Source organism: Bos indicus, unplaced genomic scaffold (genome assembly GCF_029378745.1).
Source record: "Bos indicus isolate NIAB-ARS_2022 breed Sahiwal x Tharparkar unplaced genomic scaffold, NIAB-ARS_B.indTharparkar_mat_pri_1.0 scaffold_57, whole genome shotgun sequence".
Classification (NCBI taxonomy): Eukaryota; Metazoa; Chordata; class Mammalia; order Artiodactyla; family Bovidae; genus Bos; species Bos indicus.
The window spans coordinates 360,147-366,146 of record NW_027223722.1 but is presented as its reverse complement, the minus strand read 5'-3'; the positions used below and the strand labels follow the sequence as shown (position 1 = coordinate 366,146).

General features: G+C 41.7%; 1 long non-coding RNA gene across 1 annotated transcript in view; it reads right to left on the bottom strand.

The window, feature by feature from the left end:
• Window positions 1-1,244: 1,244 nt before the first annotated feature.
• Window positions 1,245-6,000, bottom strand: part of LOC139182003 (uncharacterized) — a 28,105-nt gene continuing 23,349 nt past the window's right edge. The window contains exon 3 of the long non-coding RNA XR_011565600.1: window positions 1,245-1,672. This is a non-coding gene — a long non-coding RNA (uncharacterized lncRNA). The remainder of the gene's footprint in view (window positions 1,673-6,000) is intronic.

Here is a 6,000-nt window from a genome sequence, read left to right as displayed (position 1 = left end):
CACGTTGGGCTCTTTGCATCTCAGTGGACTGTAGCCAGCCAGTCTCTCTGTCCATGGGATTCTCCAGGCAAGAATACTGGAGTGGGTAGCCATTCCCCTCTCCAGGGGTCTTCCCAACCCAGGGATTGAACCTGTGTCTCTTGCACTGAAGGTAGATTATTTATTGTGTGAGCCACCAGGGAAGCCCTTCATTGCTGACTCAACTCACCTCACCTCCAAATATCTGAACTAACAGATTAAGTGGGTCCTTGATGAAGTAAAACAATAATTAAGATGGTGTCAAATTATTTAAAAGGATTACCCAACTGAGATATGAACCAAGTGTGGACTGTGAGGAAAGCTGAGCACCGAAGAATTGATGCTTTTGAACTGCGGTGTTGGAGAAGACTCTTGAGAATCCCTTGGACTGGAAGGAGATCCAACCAGTCCATTCTGAAGGAGATCAGACCTGGGATTTCTTTGGAAGGAATGATGCTAAAGCTGAAACTCCTGTACTTTGGCCACTTCATGCGAAGAGTTGACTCATTGGAAAAGACTCTGATGCTGGGAGGGATTGGGGGCAGGAGAAGAAGGGGACGCCAGAGGATGAGATGGCTGGATGGCATCACTGACTCGATGGAAGTGAGTCTGAGTGAACTCTGGGAGTTGGTGATGGACAGGGAGGCTTGGCGTGCTGCAATTCATGGGGTCACGAAGAGTCGAACATGGCTGAGTGAATGAACTGAACTGAAATGAAATGAACAATTTTAGTGCTTCCTAGCTTGATGGAAAATGTGTGTATGTGTGTCTGTGTGTGTGTGTATATAAATAAGGAAACTGAGGAATAAAAATTAAAAAAAGAATTAGGGAATCTATTTATTTTTTAATAATATTTAAAAAGTATGTATTAAATTTGTTACAATATTGCTTAGTTTTTATGTTTTAGGATTTTTGGCTCCCACGCATGTGGGATCTTAGTTCCCGACTAAAGATTGAACCCAGAACCTACTCCCCTTACTTTGGAAGGGGAAATCCTAACCACTAGACTGCCAGGCAAATCCCTAGGGACTGTATTTTCAAATATATTGGAGGAATATAATTCAAAAAGAAATAAAGGACAGCAGTTCAGACACCCAATTTTAGAAGGAAATCAGAATGAAACAGATTTCCCTTCCAGTTACCACCTGAGAACTCATGGTGAACGAAGAGCAAATGAGTAAATGTAGGTACAACTCTTAGAAACATGTACGTCAGAGTGTCAGCACTATCTGATAGTTCCATTAATAAGTCTGGAAAAAATAACAGCACTTCCAGAGACAGCATCTAGAAGGCTATAGAATACGGAAGGAAGGAAAGAGATTTTAATATACATTCTGTTGTAACCTGTGAATTTTCCACAACTGTGTTATTCTCGATGCTTTTAATATAAAATATTTTTATAAACTAAGCCCCATGTCATGGCACGTGACACCCACTTTGGTCCCAAGGTGAGGAATTCAGACAGGGTGCACTGGGGATGGCTATTTCTGCTCTAGGATGTTGGGGTCTCAGGAGAGAAGACTCACCAGTTGGGGTTGATACTAACACTAGGAGCTGGACTCCACTGGAGGTGACGTCCCTACCACGTCTGCAGCTGAAGCTGGGCTTGCTGGCAGAGCTTCAGGAAGCCTCCCCACGAGGCCTGGGCTTCCTCCTAGAAGGCAGAACCACAGAGCTCATTGTGGGTGGTGGATGGCTCCAGCAGGAGGTTGACCTGAGTGGCTCATGGCCTTTTCAGGCTTAACTGTGGACATTACACAGTGTTATTTCCAGGACATCTGTCAGTGATAAGTAAGCCCTCATTACTCTGTATCAACTCTTGTTAAAGGAAAGGGCCTAGACTCACATCTAAGTGGGTGAAACATAAAAGAAATTGCATAGGTGTTAAGATTTATACCTGTACATATCAGTTTAAAAATAATAGCAACACATGAAAGGATGCTCAGCATCATTAATCATCAGGGAAATGCAGATTAAAAAAACAAACAATGAAGTATACAAAAAACAAATGTTGGTGAGGATACTGAGAAAAGTGAATCCTCCCACACTGTTGGTGGGTATGTAAATTGCAACAGACACTACAGAAAACAGTATAAAGCTTCGTCAACAAAATAAAAATAGAGCTACCATATGATCTAGCAGTTCTACTCCTGAGTATATATTTGAAGAAAACCAAAACCACTAGTTCAAAAACGTACATGAAGCCCACTGTTCAAAGCAGTATTATTCACAGTTGCCAAGATATGAAAGTAACCTAAGTATCCAGTGAATGGATAAAGAAGATGTTATGTGTGTGTGTGTATATATTCACATATGGGTGTGTGTATATATATATATATATATATATATATATATATATATATTCACAGACATACAATAGAATACTGCTGCTGCTGCTGCTAAGTCGCTTCAGTCGTGTCCGACTCTGTGCGACTCCATAGACGGCAGCCCACCAGGCTCCACCATCCCTGGGATTCTCCAGGCAAGAACACTGGAGTGGGTTGCCATTTCCTTTTCCAATGAATGAAAGTGAAAAGTGAAAGTGAAGTCGCTCAGTCGTGTCCGACTCCTAGTGACCCCATGGACTGCAGCCTACCAGGCTCCTCTGTCCATGGGATTCTCCAGGCAAGAGTACTGGAGTGGGGTGCCACTGCCTTCTCCAAATAGAATACTACTCATTCATAAGAATTAAAATATGCCATTTGTAGCAACATGGATAGATTTGGAAGGTATTATGCTCAGTGAAATAAATCAGAGAAAGACAGATACTGAATGATATCCCTTATGTGTGGAATATCAGTAACACAACAAACTAGTGAATGTAACAAAAAAGAAGCAGACTCCTAGAGAGAGAGACCAAACAAGTGGTTACCAGTGGTTATCATTTCTTTCTCCAGGGCACCTTCCCCACCCAGGACTTGAATCCTTATCTCCTGCATTGGCAGGCAGATTCTTTACTTCAGAAGGAAAGCCCAAGGAAGCCCACAGATACGTATGAAGATATATAAATACATATGAAACTGAATCACTTTGCTGTATACCTGAAATTAATACAACATTGCAAATCAACTATACTTCAATAAAAGTTAAATATTAGTTCAAAAAATAAACAGACTTTTAAATGGCCTACAGGTAATTTGACTCAAAGCAAAGTAAGCAATAATTTCAGTATCAGCATTTATATATCTCCATTACATAAGACTGTTCAAGTGACCCCTGCTCCCTTCCCACTATATGCTCCTACCTCTATCTCTAGTCTCAGGCCTCACTCTGATGTCAAACACTACACGTGCACAGCTTGCACTGTGGAGTCTGGGAGAAGGAAAATCCCAGTTTTATTGTTTAATAGCCATGAGAGTGTTCTGAACTTAATATTATCATCCGACACTTTTCTGTTGCAGTCTTAATTCTGTATCTACACAGAGAGAAAACCATGAGAGAACCCAAGGAGAAGGCAGTCATCTCAAAGTCAAGGATGGACTGCTCAAGAAAATCCAACTCGACCTTAAATCCCAGCCTCCAGAACATGAGAGAAGAGTGTTCGGTCTTTTAAACAACCGGGTCTGTGGTATTTTGTGATGGCAGTCCTAGTAAACTAAGACAAGACTCTAAAATATCTTTGAATCTAAATTACTTTATTTATATAGCTTATAATTACAATGCATTGACTAACAAGTGAAATAATCTAGAGACAATGGTTTACATACCTATGAGTTTTATTTTCTCTTTGTATGTTTTTCCTGTGACTTCCAATTCCAATGAACTACTCATTGAACTCATTCTCAGGGTTTCCCTGGTGACTCAGAGGTAAAGAAACCACCTGCCAATTCAGGGGATGTGATTTTGATCCCTGGGTTGGGAAGATCCCCTGGAGAAGGAAAAGACAACCCACCCCAGTATTCTTGCCTGGAATATCCCATGAACAGAGAGGCCTGGTGGGCTACAGTCCATGGGGTCGCAAAGAGTCAGACACATCGTTGCACCTAAACAGCAAACTCAATCCCGTCAAGGTTCATCTTATACTTATAAGGGCAAAGAAAATGAGAAGAGAAAAAGTTAATAGTCCAAGGCATTTAGAGAAAGTTTGCTTGCATAAAATTTACAAAATATTACTCAAATAATTTCTTGTTTTATTTTTACTTTCCTCTCATTCTGATAATACTATTCTTCATGAATATGTCTCTTAGAATATTATTGTTTTTGTTGAAATGAAAAATTTTGAAATGAATAACACCCTTAGAAATTCTTACAGTATCACAAAGTAAGTAAATAGGAAATGAAAATGACTTCATCTTGTTGTATAAGCAATTAATGCATTTTGGTTTCCTATTTAAATGCCAATGTGTTGGGGCTCCCAAATCTTCTGCCTGGAACTTGTGAGTCATATTCAAGTGTGCCAGCAACTCAAGAGAAGGGATCTTTTTCTCCTGCAATCTGCCTCACTTCAGCGTCCCATCGACTCCTTATAGTGTTTTCTTGACAAAAAGCTGATAATCATGATTAATCCCTCACTTTCTTTCACTTCCCATTTCACATCTGCTAGTTCAACCTTCAGACCACCCACCCCACCTCCACCTCCACCAATTCTGAATCAAATCTCCCCTTGCATTAGTTCTTTTAAGTCCGTGAACCACAAACCATAAAAAGGATCAGACCACACACCTCAACTCTCCTCCAGCAAGGGGGCTTTGCCTCACAGAGCAGTCCCACACATGCTCTTTTTCTCCATCCATTTCCCCAATCCCCATTATCTCTAATTAAAGGTAGGGAGAAGAAAGGAACTGATATTACCTACATCTGGTGATTCTAGGCTAGCTCCCTTTTTAATTGTGTGTGTGCCCGTAGGGTCCACCTCTTTGCGGTCCCATGGAGTGTAGCCCACAAGGCTCTTCTGTCCATGGATTTCTCCAGGCAAGAATACTGGAGTGGGCAGTTATTTCCTTCTCCAGGGGATCTTCCCAGCCCAGGGGCTGAACTTGAGTCTCTTGCTTCTACATTGAAAGGCAGATTCTTTACCTCTGTACCATCTGAGAAGCCCATCTTTACATACATGAAATTATTACACTCATTTCATAGACAATGAAACCAATGATTATCTGAACTATTTGTATAGCTCTGTGAATAAGTGTCAATTTAGCTAACTAGCAGCAACACTGGGATTCAAACCCAGATAAATCTGGGACCAATTTCCACACCCTATCTGCACCATGCTGCCTTGAAGGCATTCTTTAGCACTTCTCATTGGCCTCCCTGGGATCCTAGAAAGACTGTTTTGGCAGGTAGTAAGAGGAGGTGTTTAGGAAGCAGAAAAGAAAGAATCTGAAGACCATATCTTCACATGTAAAAGAGAAATAAAATTTCTAACACAGAGAGTTCTTTAATGAAATCAAAAGTGAAAGTGAAAGTGGCTCATTGATGTCAGACTCTTTGTCACCCTATGGACTATACAGACCATGGAATTCTCTAGGCCAGAATACTGGAGTGTGTAGCCTTTCCCTTACCAGGGGATGTTCCCAACCCAGGGATTGAACCCACGTTTCCCACATTGCAGGCAGATTTTTTACCAAATGAGCCATAAGGGAAGTCAAAGAATACAGGGGTGGGTAGCCTATCCCTTCTCCAGCAGATCTTCCCAACTCAGGAATGCAACTGGGGTCTCCTGCATTGCTGGTGGTTTCTTTACCAACTGAGCTCTCAGGCAACTCCAAGAATCAGATAAAGAATTTAGCACTGTTACTGCTGCTAAGCTACTGCTGCTAAGCTGCTGTTGCTAAGTCATGTCAGTCGTGCCCAACTCTGTGCGACCCCATAGATGGCAGCCCACCAGGCTGCCGTCCCTGGGATTCTCCAGCCAACAATATTGAAGTGGGTTGCCATTTTCTTCTACAGTGCATGAAAGTGAAAAGTGAAAGTGAAGTCACTCAGTCATGTCCGATCCTTCGCGACCCCATGGACTGTATAGCCTACCAGGCTCCTCCGTCC